Source organism: Hypanus sabinus, chromosome 13, assembly GCF_030144855.1.
Source record: "Hypanus sabinus isolate sHypSab1 chromosome 13, sHypSab1.hap1, whole genome shotgun sequence".
NCBI classification, from domain to species: Eukaryota; Metazoa; Chordata; class Chondrichthyes; order Myliobatiformes; family Dasyatidae; genus Hypanus; species Hypanus sabinus.
This window is the reverse complement of record NC_082718.1, coordinates 52,424,779-52,439,589: the sequence shown is the minus strand read 5'-3', so window position 1 is coordinate 52,439,589 and position 14,811 is coordinate 52,424,779. Positions and strand designations below refer to the sequence as shown.

Here is a 14,811-nt window from a genome sequence, read left to right as displayed (position 1 = left end):
AAAAACAAGAAATTTGTGAAGTATATTCATCTGAGCGACATTTATAACTATAAATAATTAAACTGCAATAGCTCACATCAAGTGTACTCAAGTGCTAAAAAATTGATTCTGAAAATTCTTCTGGGGTCTGGAGAATCTCTTGAACAATTGGTTACAAAAGCACAGAATATTTAAAGGCTGACAGGTCCTGAGTGCTGAACCAACTTCAGACCCCAACTGTTGCAGAAGAAATTATTGTATTATTTTATTTTATTATTTAGAAATACTGTACAGAACAGGCCCTTCTGGATGAACAAGCAATGCAGACCAGCAACCCACTTATTTAAAACTAGCCTAATCACAGGATAATTTACAATGACCTATTAACCTTCTGACCAGTACGTCTTTGGAATGTGTGAGGAAACCCACACGGTTCACAGTAAGGGCGTACAAACTCTTTACAGACAGTGCCGCAATTGAATTTTGAACTTGGATGCCACAAGCTGTAATAGCATTGCACTAACTGTTACATTAATATTGTCTCAAATAGAGTTATTGGATACTTCATGTCCACTTGGGAGAGGAGATGGAACTTCAACTTAACATCTTATCCATAGGATAGGACTATTGACAGTGCAGCAAAAATAAGATTTTGTCTTCCTGCTATTGTTGTTTAGAAAAACAATCTTACACAATTTACGTTAAAGTTAAAGGACACAAATACATAATTGTATAAATTTACAGCAATATCAATCCTACCTCTAAATTGCAAACTCTAGGTTTGAAATGAAGTGGTGGGAAAAGAAAACCCTTTTTAAGGGCCTGGCCAGTTCACAAGTACCCAATCATATCAGAGCTAAACAATAAAATGATTGCATGCAATAAATAAATAACAAAAAATAAGAAGAGCTGATGACAAGGAGACATACAGGAGTGAGATAGATTGGCTAGTTGGGAGATGACACAACAACAACCTTGAACTCAATATCGGCAAGATCAGGAATTAATTGATTAAGGACCTCAGGAGGGGGAGGTTGGGAGAACACACACTTGTTCTCACTGAGGGGTTAGCAGTGGGAAGGGTAAGCCATTTCAGACTCCTGGGTACCTACATCTTATTCTGGGCCCACACACAGAAGCCTGACGACCTCCATTCAATCTTCTAGAAACAGCTTCTTCTCCTCTGCCACCAGTTTGCTAAACAGTTCATGGACACTGCCCTGCTATTCCTCTTTTGCACTATTTATTTATTTGTTTGTTTATTTATCAATTTATTTGTAACATGCAGCAATTTTTTATGTCTTGTACTTACTGCTGCCACAAAACAGCAATGAGACAGTGATAATAAACTTGATTCTGATTCTATTGAAGAGAAACAACATTGTTTATATGGTCAGCTTCAGCGTGTTGTGACTGTTCCAAATGGGTCCATAGTATCACTTCCCACCCTCTCATCCACATGAAATCGAATGCCTGCTTGAAATTTATTTGCTCCTAACTGAGGAGCCTTCTTCCAGATCCATTGAGTAGCTAGGACATTTCACAATCCATGACATCCTCTAAATAGTTACAAACATGTACCATGCATTCAATGGTGAACAATCAGTTTTGAAATTAAATATTTCACTCTATTGAAGTGTCATTTGAATGCCTATTGAACTATAGCACTAGGAGGGAACATTTTTATTTATTTAGTTAATTATTTTTTAGAAATAGCGTGGAGGAAGCCCCTCCAGCCCAACAAGCTGCAATGCCCAGTAACCTTAGCCTAATCACAGGTCAACTTACAATGACCAATTAACTCACTAACGGCTATGTCTTAGGAAGAAACCCGAGCACCCAGAAGAAACCCACACCTTTCACAGGGAGAATGTAAAAATCCCTTCTGGAAGGCACCAGAATTGAACTCTGAACTCCGGAATGCCCCAGGCCGCAATAATGTTGTGCTAACCGCTACACTACCATGGCACAGCTGCTCAACTAGTTCAACCAAAGCTTCAAATATTTAGCCTCTTTGTTTGGCAGGAGGTAGCAAGGATTACATCAGCTAACATGCTTTATCACTGACACAACCAAAATGACTTCTTCCATGTCTTTGCAGTGAAAAAGCTATTTCATGCTTTCTGTATATTCAATCTATGTTGAAATTTCAATTGAAAGAATCTAAAGTGCCATCTATGGTCATCTTGGCTTGCCTGAACATGCTTTGCTGCAACTGATACAAGCACAAAAACACTGCACTGGACAAATCTGGCTCATTCTCATTAATCCAAGCCTCTCTGCAGCTCCAGCAGGGGCAGAACAGACTTCGCTGGAAGCAAGCTATGTTTACCTTCTTTGCTGTACTCTGCCACTTGTTAGCTCGACTGAACTGTACAGTGTGTTGCAGACACTGAGTAACTAGAATTCACAGTTCAGCAGTGCCCATCTTGTGCTTTCTCTGTGCATAATTTTATGTTATGTGATAGTGTTTGAACATTCAGATCATAACATTGCAAGGAACAGAAGGTGCTGGACCCAAAACTGGAAATAGGAATTAGTATTGATGGGTGCAACTCTATGTCTCTATGACACCTGAGGTCATTGAAAGCCATTTCTGTGAAAGGGCTCAATAGAATGGATAGGGGGAAGATGTTTAGACCGTAAGGCCATAAGACATAGGAGCAGAATTAGGCCATTCGGCCTATTGAGTCTGCTCCGCCATTCCATCATAGCTGATCATGGATCCCACTCAGGCCCATACCCCTGCCTTCTTGCCATATCGTTTGATGCCCTGACCGGTTAGGAAATGATCAACTTCTGCTTTAAATAAACCCATGGACTTGGCCTCCACTGAAGCCTGTGGCAGAGTATTCCATGGATTCACTACTTTCTGGCTAAAAAGACTCCTTACCTCTGTTCAAAAATGTTGCCTGTCAATTCTGAGGCTGTGCCCTCTAGTTCTGGATATGTCCTATCCACCTTATCTACTCCTTTCAAAATTCAGTAGGTTTCAATGAGATCCTACCTCGCCCCCATATTCTTCTAAATTCCAGTGAGTACAGGCTCAAAGCTGCCAAATGAGCCTCATAAGTTAACCCCTTCATTCCCAGCATCGTCCACGTGAATCTCTCCTGGACTCTCCAATGACAACACATCCTTTCTGAGATGTGGGGCCCAAAAATGTTGACAATACTCCAAGTGTGGTCTGACTAGTGTCTTATAAAGCCTTAGGATTATGGCCTTGCTTTTATATTCTATTCACTTTGAAATAGATGCCTACATTGCATTTGCTTTCTTTACCACAGACTCAACCTATAAATTAACCTTCTGCGAGTCTTGCATGAGGTCTCTTAAGTCCCTCTGCACCTCTGATGTTTGAGTTTTCTCCCCATTTAGATCATTGTCTGCACTACTGTTCCTTTTACTAAAATCCATTATCAAACATTTCCCAGCACTGTATTCCACATTTGCATGTGAGGGAGACAAAAGTGTAAGATGGTCACTTAGAAATCCAATAGAAAATTCAGGGGAAAAATTTATTTGGAGTTGAGATCAAGGAAACAAGTTCATGGAAGGCAGCATCCGCAAGATCCCAATGAGCCAGTTCTCATTGGGAAATCAGAGGTGGAGAGGGTTAGCAATGTTAAATTCCTCTGTGTTATCATTTCAGACAGTCTGTCCTGGGCCCAGCACAGCAGTGCTTTAGAAGTTCGCAAAGTTTCAGCATGACATCTAAAAATTTGCCAAAGTTCTACAGATGTGTGGTAAAGAGGACATTGACTGGTTTGCACCAAGGCCTGGTATGGAAACCAATCCCTTTGAATGGAAAATCCTTCTAAAAGTAGTGAATATGGGCTGGTCCATTACCGGTGAAGCCCTCCCCAGCACTGAGCATATCTACATGGAGCACTTTCGCCGGAAGGTAGCATCCATCATCAAGGGCCCCCACCATCCTCCCTTCTCACTGCTTCCAGGAGCCTCAGAACCCACATAACCAGGTTTATGAACAGTTGTTAACCTTCAACCATCAGTCCCTTGAACCACTGGGGATAACTTCATTCAACTTCACTTGCTCCATCACTGAACTGTTCCCCATCATATGGACTCACTTTCTAGGACTCTTCATCTCATGCTTTTGATATTTATTGTTAAATTATATATTGTTACTATTTTTTTTCTTTTGTACATGCAGTTAGTCGCCTTTTGCATATTGGTTGCTTGTCTTTCATGTTGGGCCCAGTCTTTCATTGATTCTATTGTGTTTCTTGGGCTAACAGTAGTGCTTGCAACCAAACAAATCTCAGTGTTGTTCATTGCCACATGCAGGTTCTTCAATGATACATTTATTTTGTACTTTGTACTTTGCATGTGACCATAAACTACCTTCAGATTCATTTCCTTGCAAGTAGTTACAGGAAAATAAAGAAATACAATATAATTATTAAAAAAATCTATACATAAACACAGACTGACAAATAATCAAATAAAAAATAATACTTAGATTGATAACCCAGCTTAAAACAGGAATACTTTAATAGCCTTTAATGGAGTGAGACCTTTACAATACAGTGCTCCATCAGTATTGCCCCTCCAGCAGTAGGATACCCCTCATCATCACCCCTCAGCATTCCCATGGCACTGCAGCATTCCCTCAGCTTTGCATGCCACTCGCACTCTGGCCCTGACAGTGTGGTCCTCCCTTGACACTTGTTCTGCTGCCACACCCTGAGAACAGACCTACTGGCACAATGTTGCTCCACCAACGGTATAAAAACATAGAAAACCTACAGCACAATACAGGCCCTTCACCCCACAAAGCTGTGCCGAACATGTCCATACTTAGAACGACCTAGGGTTACCCATAGCCCACTATTTTTCTAAGCTCCATGTACCTATTCGGGAGTCTCTTAAAAGACGTTATCGTTTCCACCTCCACAACTGTCACCGGCAGCCCATTCCACTCACTCACCACTCTCTGCATAAAAACTTACTCTTGACATCTCCTCTATACCTACTTAAAACTGTGCCCTCTCGTGTTAGCAATTTCAGCCCTGGGAAAAGGCCTCTGACTATCCACATGATCAATGCCACTCAATACCTTTGTATATCTTTATCAGGTCACTTATCATCCACTGTCGCTCCAAGGAGAAAAGGCTGAGTTCACTCAATCTATTTTCATAAGGCATGCTCCCCAATCCAGGCAACATCCTTGTAAATCTCCTCTGCATCCTTTCTATGGTTTTGACGTCCTTCCTGTAGTGAGACAACCAGAATTCAGCACAGTACTCCAAGTGGCGTCTGACCAGGGTCCTATATTGCTACAATATTACCTGTTGGCTCCTAAACTTAACCCCATGATTGATGAAGGCCAATACACCGTATGCCTTCTTAAACACAGAGTCAACCTGCGCAGCAGCTTTGAGCATCCTATGGACTCAAACCCCAAGACCACTCTAATCCTCCACACTGCCAAGAGTCTTACAATTAATGCTATATTCTGCCATTATATTTGACTTACCAAAATGAATCACCTCACACTTTTCTGGGTTGAACTCCATCTGCCACTTCTCAGCCCAGTTTTGCATCCTATCGATGTCCCACTTTAACCTCTGACAGCCCTCTACACTATCCACAACACCTCTAACCTTCGGATCATCAGCACATTTACTGACTCATCCTTCCACTTCCTCATCCAGGTCATTTATAAAAATCACAAAGAGTAGAGGTCCCAGAACAGATCCCTGTGGCACACTACTGGTCACCGGCCTCCATGCAGAATATGACCTGACTATAACCATGCTTTGCCTTCTGTGGGCAAACCAGTTCTGGATCCACAAAGCATTGTCCCCTTGGATCCCATGCCGCCTCACTTTCTCAATAAGCCTTGCATGGGGCACCTTATCAAATGCCTTGCTGAAATCCATATACACTACATCTACAGCTCTTTCTTCATCAACGTGTTTAGTCACATCCTCAAAAAATTTAATCAGGCTGGTAAAGCACGACCTGTCTTTGACAAAGCCATGCTGACTAATCCTAATGATATTATGCTTCTCTGCATCCCCCTCAGACACTGTGATGCTTCCTCAGTTTTGCAGTTTGGCAATGAGAGACAGCACAGTTCCATAATGGTTAGTGTGACTCTATTACAGTGCTAGCATCTTGGATTCAATTCCTCTGCTGTTTGAATGTTCTCTCCATGACCTTATGGGTTTCCTCCTGATGCTCTGGTTTCCTCCCAGAGTATTATTGGGCAGCATAGGCTTATTGGACATGAAGGGCCTGTTACCATGTGATATTCCCAAGTAAGTAAATTAATTACTAAAAATACTGAAAACATGAGTTGTCAAGAGTCCTTGAAAGTGAGTCTGTAAGTTGTAGAATTAGTATAGAGTTGTTGTGGGTGAAGTTATCCACACTGGTTCAGGAGCTTGTTGGCTGTAGCATAATAACGGTTCCTAGACCTGGTGGTTTGCGACCTAAGGCTCCTTTACCTCCTCACCAATGGTAGCAGTGAGAAGAGGCACAGTCTGGATGGTGGATAATGAAAGATGCTTTCTTGTGGCTGCTCACCAAGTAAACCATGAGGAGGGCTTTGCCTGTGATGTACTGGACTACATCTATCATTTTCTAAACACAAAGTGCACTGAAGATGTTGTAGTCCAATCAACACGTACAACACGCTGGAGGAACTCAGCAGGTCGGGCAGCATCCGTGGAAACGAACAGTCAATGTTTCGGGCCGAGACCCTTTGTCAGGACTGAAGAGGGAGGGGGCAGGGGCCCTATAAAGAAGGTGGGGGGAGGGTGGGAAGGAGAAGGCTGGTAGGTGCCAGGTGAAAAACCAATCAGAGGAAAGATCAAGGGGTGGGGGAGGGGATAGGCAGGAAAAGTGAAGAAGGAATGTAAGGGGAAAGCACTATGGGTAGTAGAAGAAGGCAGAATCATGAGAGAGGTGATAGGCAACTAGAAGAGGAGGCAGAGTGAAAGTGGGATGGGGAAGGGAGAAGGAGGGAATTACTGGAAGTTGGAGAATTCAATGTTCATACCAAGGGGCTGGAGACTACCCAGTCGGTATATGAGGTGTTGCTCCTCCAACCTAAGTATCCCGACGCAGATTGGGGGACCGCTTTGTTGAGCACCTCTGCTCCGTCTGCCACAACAGACAGGATCTTCTGGTTGCCACTCATTTCAACTCTGCTCACATTCCCATTCGAACATGTCCATATATGGCCTCCTCTACTGCCATGATGAGGCCAAACTCAGGTTGGAGGAGCAACATCTCATCTGCTGTCTGGGTAGTCTCCAGCCGCTTGGTATGAACATTGAATTCTCCAACTTCTGGTAATTCCCTCCCTCTCCCTTCCCCCATCCCACTTTCACTCTGCCTCCTCTTCCAGTTGCCTATCACCTCTCTCATGATTCTGCCTTCTTCTACTACCCATAGTGCTTTCCCCTTACATTCCTTCTTCACTTTTCCTGCCTATCCCCTCCCCCACCCCTCGATCTTTCCTCTGATTGGTTTTTCACCTGGCACCTTCCACCCTCCCCCACCTTCTTTATAGGGCCCCTGCCCCCTCCCTCTTCAGTCCTGACGAAGGGTCTCAGCCCAAAACATTGACTGTTCGTTTCCACGGATGCTGCCCGACCTGCTGAGGTCCTCCAGCATGTTGTACGTGTTGATCTATTATTTTCTGTCATCTTTTCCATTCCTGGGTATTGGTGTTTCCATACCAGGCCATGATGCAGCCAGTAAGGATACTGAAAAGCAATGAAGGGACCAGCTGAGCGTCTACAGTTTCAGGGAAGACAGATAGAGCGTGAAAAAGAATACGTAGACATGGTTAGATGAAGAGGGTGGGAGGAAGCTTCTTTGGAACAGAGGCCTGGAGGGTAGTTAGGGCTGTTTCTATTTTGTAACTCTATATAATTGTATGTATCTTGTTTCAATTCACAAAAGAAAATACACAAAAATACAGAAAATACAAAAGAAAATACAGAAAAGACAGCAAGTCAGGCAGCATCTATGAAAAGAGAAACAGGTAACATTCTGCTCTAACGTAAGTTCTAATGATGGGTCCTGGACCTGAAACATTAATTGTTGCTGTTTCCACAGAAATTGCTTGGACAGCTGAGTGTTTCCAGCATTTTCAGTAATACATCTGAATCAAACTACACAGCTCCATGGGCACATCATGGAACGGATTTCTCTCTGTAATGCCTCTTTAGAAGGGGTTGGCAAAACACTGACTACATCATGTCAGTTGATCTCCAGATTAGGTGAGGGTCACTCTCCTGAGCAAGAAGTGATTACAACACATCCGTATGAGTCCACAGCAAGTGACAGAGCGAGGCTTAAATAAGACACTTAAACATCATGGCCACACAATTCATCACTGCCAGGAGCACAGTGAAAACAGTTCCAGCTGCAAAATTAAAAGAAAATGATGTCTTTATCAAGCTGTGAGCTTCTCCTAAATACCTGGCTATTATTAACTAAGCAAAATGTTGACTGTGTAAACAAGCATGATTTTGTCACTGTTGGGTACAAGTGGGTGTGTAACTATGTATTGTGTGTTTAACCCAATGTATGGACAGCGATTTAGGTGCCAGGCTGGATTGCAAAGGTCGGGGGTGGGGGGAGGGGTGTGTGTGTGTGTGTGTGTGTGTGTGTGTGTGTGTGTGTGTGTGTGTGTGTGTGTGTGTGTGTGTGTGTGTGTGTGAGATAGTCATAGTGACAGAATAATTCAGAATGGAACCAACATGTCAACCAAAGTTCCCATCTGATCTAGTCCTATTTGCCTATTTTTGGCCCAAATTTCTTGAACCCTTTCCTATCCTTTTTTACTTATCTAAATACCTGTTAATTATTGTTACTGTGCCTACCTCAACTACTTTGTCTCACAGCTTGTTCCATATAAAGATTACCCTCTGTATGACGAAGTTTCTCCTGATTCCTTTTAAAACTCTCCCCTCTTACCTTAGACCTTTAATTTATATATCCCTTTTGTATGTGATGTGTTTGTGTGTGTGTAACCCAATGTTTGGACAGCGATTTAGATGCCAGGGCAAGATTGAAAAGGTCAGGGTATCAGTGCTTGAGGCAATGGATGGGCCGGTTTTTGCTCCAATGAAGCAATGAATGACGGGTCTGGGAACAGACACTTTGTGGCCCAGCTCAGAACGTTATTTGATTGTGTTTCTGATGTGCATGATTTGATTTTTTTCTCTCTGCATGGTGGGTATTTGATGGTCCTTTTTTAATGGTTTCTTTGTTTAGTGGCTGCCTGTTAGGAGCCAAGTCTCAAGATTGTATAATGTATACATACTTCAATGCTAAATGCTCTTTGAACTTTGTATGTATATTATACATATGTGTGTTTATGTGCTTAGCTTTTTCTATATTCTATTGAATTTGCTTTATAGCTTTTATATGCAATGAAGTACTTTTGAAAAGCAGTTACCGTTGAGGAAATGCAGCAGGTAATATAGTATGTGCAGAGTGAGCTGTCAAACAGCAATGTGAAGAACCAATTAAATTAGTAATCAAATGGCCAATTAAGCTAATAGTTTTCTTTTCTACACAATGCCCATATCCTTCCATTTTTTTCACGGTTATATGCCTAACCATCTCTTGTAAGTATCTGTCTCTTAAATACTTTTAAATTTAGATAAGCATTTGAATCCACCCCAGGAAGCCCCATTCCAGGCACCCACCACTCTCTGTGTAAGAAGATTGCCTTTCATACCTCTTTGAAATTACTCCCCTCTCAACTTAAATGCATGCCCTCTGGTATTAGACATTTAAATTCTGGGAAAAATATAATTTTCTCTATCTATCATAATCTTATAAACCTCTAACAGATCTTCCCGTGTCCTCACCACTGCACAGAAAACAACCCAGGTTTGTCCAACCACTCATTACAGCACCTGCCCTGCAATCCAGGCAGCATCTTGGTAAACGTAAGAAGCTCCGCAGATGCTGCAAATCCAGACCAATGCACACAAAATGCTGGAAGAACTCAGCAGGTCAGGCAGCAAATATGGAAATGACCAAACAATCAATCTTCACACACAAAATGCTGGTGGAACACAGCAGGCCAGGCAGCGTCTCGGCCCGAAATGTCAACATTGCTTCTCCCTATAGATGCTGCCTGGCCTGCTGCGTTCCACCAGCATTCTTTTTCTTTCTTTTTCAATCTTTTTATTGAGTTTCATGTATACATATAAAAAAAACATAACGTAATAATGAGTAAATTATGAATACAATAGACTTGAAGTCGCATTAATAATAAGATAACAATATCCTATTAAACATCAACAGAAAAAAATACCTTAATCAATCAAGTCCATATGATTATATATGAAACAAAAACAAAAATAACCGTTAAAAGAAGAAAAAATTTGAAAATATGTGAAAAAAATATATATTAAGAAAAATAAAACACTAAACTAAACTAACATGGGCAATAATAATAGTTTACAAGTATATGATAGTGTCAAAAAACTCCAGAACTCCATACCTGAACATGAATAAGCAGAAAGAAGGTCTGGAAAAGGCCAAATTAATTCATATGAAAATGTCGAATGAACGGTCTCCAAGTTTCTTCAAATTTAATTGATGAGTCAAAAATAGTGCTTCTAATTTTTTTCCAGGCTCAGATAAGAAATAGTTTGAGAAAACCACTGAAACGTGGTAGGAGGATTTACTTCTTTCCAGTTTTGTAATATAGACCTTCTGGCCATTAATGTTACAAAAGCAATCATTCGTCTGATTGAAACGTTCCACCAGCATTCTGTATGTGTGTGTTGCTTGAATTTCTAGCATCTGCAGATTTCCTCGTGTTTGCCTGAACAGTCAATCTTCTTGGCTGAGAATCTTCATCAGGACTTCTTGTCCCCTCTCCAAAGCTTCAGCATCTTCCCTATAATGGGACAGCCAGAACTGTATGCAGTTCTCCAGATGGGGCCTAACTAGGGTTTTATTAAGCTGCAACATAATTTCCTGACTTTTGAACTCAATGTTTCGACTAATAGAGGTGAGCATGTCATATGCCCTCTTAACATTCCTGTCAACCTGTGTAGGCTCTTTCAAGAAGCTATGAATTTTGACCCCAAGATCCCTCAGCTCATCAATATTGTTAAGAGTCTTGCCCTTAGCAGTGTACTGTCCCTTACATTTGTCCTGCCAAGGCGCAACGCTTCACATCTGGCCGGGTTAAACTCCATCTGCCATTTCTGCAACTGATCTATATCCTGCTGTATTCTTTGTCAGTCCTCTATGCTATCCACAGCACCATCAATCTTCGTATCATCTGCAAACTTGCTAATCAACCTGTCCACACTGTCCTCTAGGTCATTTATATACATCACCAACACAGGAGGTCCTGGTACAGATCTCTGAAGAACACCACTAATTACAGACCTGCAGCCAGAATAAGTCCATTCGACCACTACTCTCTGTCTTCGATGGGCAAACTAGTTCTGAATCCAAATGGTTAATTCACTGTGGATCCCTTGCCTCTTAGTTTTCTAGATGATTCTGTAATGAGGGACCTTGTCAAATTCCTTAATAAAATCCATATAGACAACATCCACAGCTCCACTTTTATCAATTGCTCTCATCACCTCATCCAAAAGCTCAATGAAGTTAGTAAGTCACAACTCACCCCGGACAAAGCCATCCTGGCTCTCCCTAATTAGGCCACAGTTTTCCAAATGCTCATAATCTCTATCCCTATGAATTCTTCCCAGTAACATTCCTAACAGAATCAGGTTTATTATCACTGACATGTGTCATGAAATTTGCTAAATTAGCAGCAGCAGTTCAATGCAACACATAATATAGAAGAAAAATAAAAATAATAATAAATCCATCAATTACAGTATATGTATATTGAATAATTGTGCAAAAACAGAAATAATATATATTAAAAAAGTGACATAGAGTTCAAGGTTCAATGTCCATTCAGGAATTGGATTGCAGAGGGAAAGAACCTGTTCTTGAATCACTGAGTGTGTGCCTTTAGGTTTCTGTATCTCCTACCTGATGGTAACAGTGAGAAAAGGGCATGCCCTGGATGCTGGGAGTCTTTGATAATGGACACTGCCTTTCTGAGACACTGCTCCTTGAAGATGTCCTGAGTACTTTGTAGGCTGGTACCCAAGATGGAGCTGACTAAATTTATGACCTTCTGCAGCTTCTTATGGTCCTGTGCAGTAGACACCGCCCCCCCCCCCATGCCAGACAGTGATGCAGCCTGTCAGAATGCTCTCCATAGTACATCTATAGAAGTTTCTGAGTGTTCTTATTGACATACCAAATCTCTTCAAATTCCAAGTGAAGTATAGCTGCTGTCTAGCCTTCTTTATAGCTGCATTGCTATGTTGAGACCAGGTTAGATCCTCAGAGATCTTGACACCCAAGAACTTGAAGTTGCTCACTCTCTCCACTTCTGATCCCTCTATGAAGATTGGTAAGTGTTCCTTCGTCTAAACCTTCTTGAAGTCTACAATAAGCTCTTCTGTCTTACTGACGTTGAGTGCAAGGTTGTTGCTGTGACACCATTCCACTAGTTGTCATATCTCACCCTCTCATCACCATCTGAGATTCTACCAGCAATGGTTCTATCACCAGCAAATTTATATATGGTATTTGAGCTATGCCTAGCCACATAGTCATGGGGATAGAGAGAACAGAGCTGTGGGCTAAGCACACACCCCTGAGGTGCATCAGTGTTGATCATCAGCGAGAAGGAAATATCATCAATCCGCACTGATTATGCTCTTCTGGTTATGAAGTCAAGGATCCAATTGCAGAGGGAGGCCCAGGTTCTGCAATGTATCAATCAGGATTGTGGGAACGATGGTGTTAAATGCTGAGCTATAGTCGATGAACAGCATCCTCATGTCTCCACTGACATCCACTGACATGAAGCTCACCGGAAAATAGTTTCCAGAGTTATAGGACCTTGGGGACTTATCCACTTTAACGCTCTTTAATAGACCAAACACTGCCTCCTCCTTAACCTCAAAATGCCCTAACATATCAATGCACTCGACTGCCCTATCCTGCGCGTGCTTCTCCTTGATAAATACAGATATAAAGTACTCAGTAAAGACTTCAGTCACATCCCCTGCATACAAGCAAATGTCCTCTCCTTTATTCTTGAGTGAGCTCACCCTCTCCCTAGTTTTCCTCTTGCTCTTGTTTTATGTATAGAGTGCCTTGGGATTCTGTTAAATTCTAATTGCCAAAGACTTTTCACGTCCCATCCTGGTTTTCCTAATTACTTTCTTGAGGATTTTTCTGGCTTCTTTGTAATCCTCACAGCTCTGTTTTATTCTATTCTGAAGCTTTATGTACTTCTCCTTTTTATCCTGGACTAAATTCATCATTTCTTTTGACATCCAAGGTTCTCTTTCCTTGCCATCCTTTTCTTTTCTTCTGACTAGACCAAACCTGTCCTGTACTCTGTGCAGTCAGCCTTTAAACATCCTGGTAGGCTTGCCCAAAACAGCCGTTCCAATCAACTCTCCCTAGTTCCTGAATAATGCCTTTGTATTTTGCCTACTTCAATTTAATACTCTCCCACAAGGTCCATACTTAGCCTTTTAAGTTAATCATGCCATCTGGTCCATGCCGTGGATGATGAAGCCTTGAATAGGAGTGCTGAGGGTGAGCCATGTCTCTGTGAAGCGGAGTACACGGTAGTACCCAATGATGCTCTGGAATCGCAGCCTTCAATGTTATTTTGCAAAAGCTATGTGTTGGCACATGGCCAAGTGGTTAAGTCATTGATCTAGTGATCTGAAGGTCGCTAGTTCGAGCCTCAGCTAAGGCAGTGTGTTTTGTCCTTGCGCAAGGCACTAAACTAAACACATTGCTCTGAGATGACACCGGTGCCAAGTTGTATTGGCCCTTGCCCTTCCCTTGGATAACATTAGTGGTGTGGAGAGGGGAGAGTTGCAGCATGGGCAACTGCCGGTCTCCCATACAACCCTGCCCAGGCCTGTGCCCTGGAAACTTTACAAGGCACAAATCCATGGTCTCTCGAGACTAACAGATGCCTATATGTACTGGACAGGAAGATGATAGGAAGCGGGGCCTGCATTTCCGTTTTACCTGGAATCCTATGTTTCCAGTAGCTATATTTTCTGAGACAATGGAGACCTTGAAAATCTGACCTCAAAAATTTTGCCATCAGACCTATTTAAAGTTTTGTAATGAAAAAACATGGAGCAAACAAGTAAGAAAGGATATCATCTTAATGTCACTAAACAATAAAAAGCAAGGGAAATGGTGAAAAGAGATAGAGTCATAGAAAAGTACAGCACAGAGAGACACCCCTTGGCCCATCTAGTCTGTGCCAAACCACTTATAGTGTATATATGAACCATAAATGAGGAATATTCACAGAGAGGAAGTAACAAATTATCAGGTGGTGTTGAAGATTTTTAACAGACTATTCAGTTAGCTCTCTGCTTTTTAGATAACCTATTAAATTTCATCATTATGACTGGCCACGTCTTGTTACTTTCCTTCTCCCCGTTGTGTCCAACCCCACCAGGAAATATGCTGATTTTTCATTTTACATTCCCATAAAACTTTGTTTGATTGACTGGTTTTATTCTTCTGACACTTCTGATTTATTTTTAGAAAGAGAAGAATTCCCCATTAGATTTGGCTGAAAAAATGTTGATTTTCAACACATCATCTAACTGACAGTACAGGAAGTCACTCTGTGACATTATTCAGGTGGGACATTGACTATAGTCCCTTTTATGATCCTGCTTTCTCAAATAATTAGTCAAACTGTTTCTGAAAGGTTATATAGCCTCTGCCTCAACA

General features: G+C 41.7%; 1 protein-coding gene across 12 annotated transcripts in view; it reads right to left on the bottom strand.

The window, feature by feature from the left end:
* The window catches only part of LOC132403864 (phosphatidylinositol 4-phosphate 3-kinase C2 domain-containing subunit beta-like), a 255,698-nt gene that overhangs the window by 230,890 nt on the left and 9,997 nt on the right, over nucleotides 1-14,811 (bottom strand). Inside the window, exon 2 of one of the 12 annotated variants that reach the window (XM_059987619.1) lies at nucleotides 5,060-5,214. The exons of the other annotated variants lie outside the window; for them this stretch is intronic. The gene's annotated coding sequence lies outside the window, so the exon portion shown is untranslated. The remainder of the gene's footprint in view (nucleotides 1-5,059; nucleotides 5,215-14,811) is intronic. 12 annotated transcript variants of the gene reach the window in all.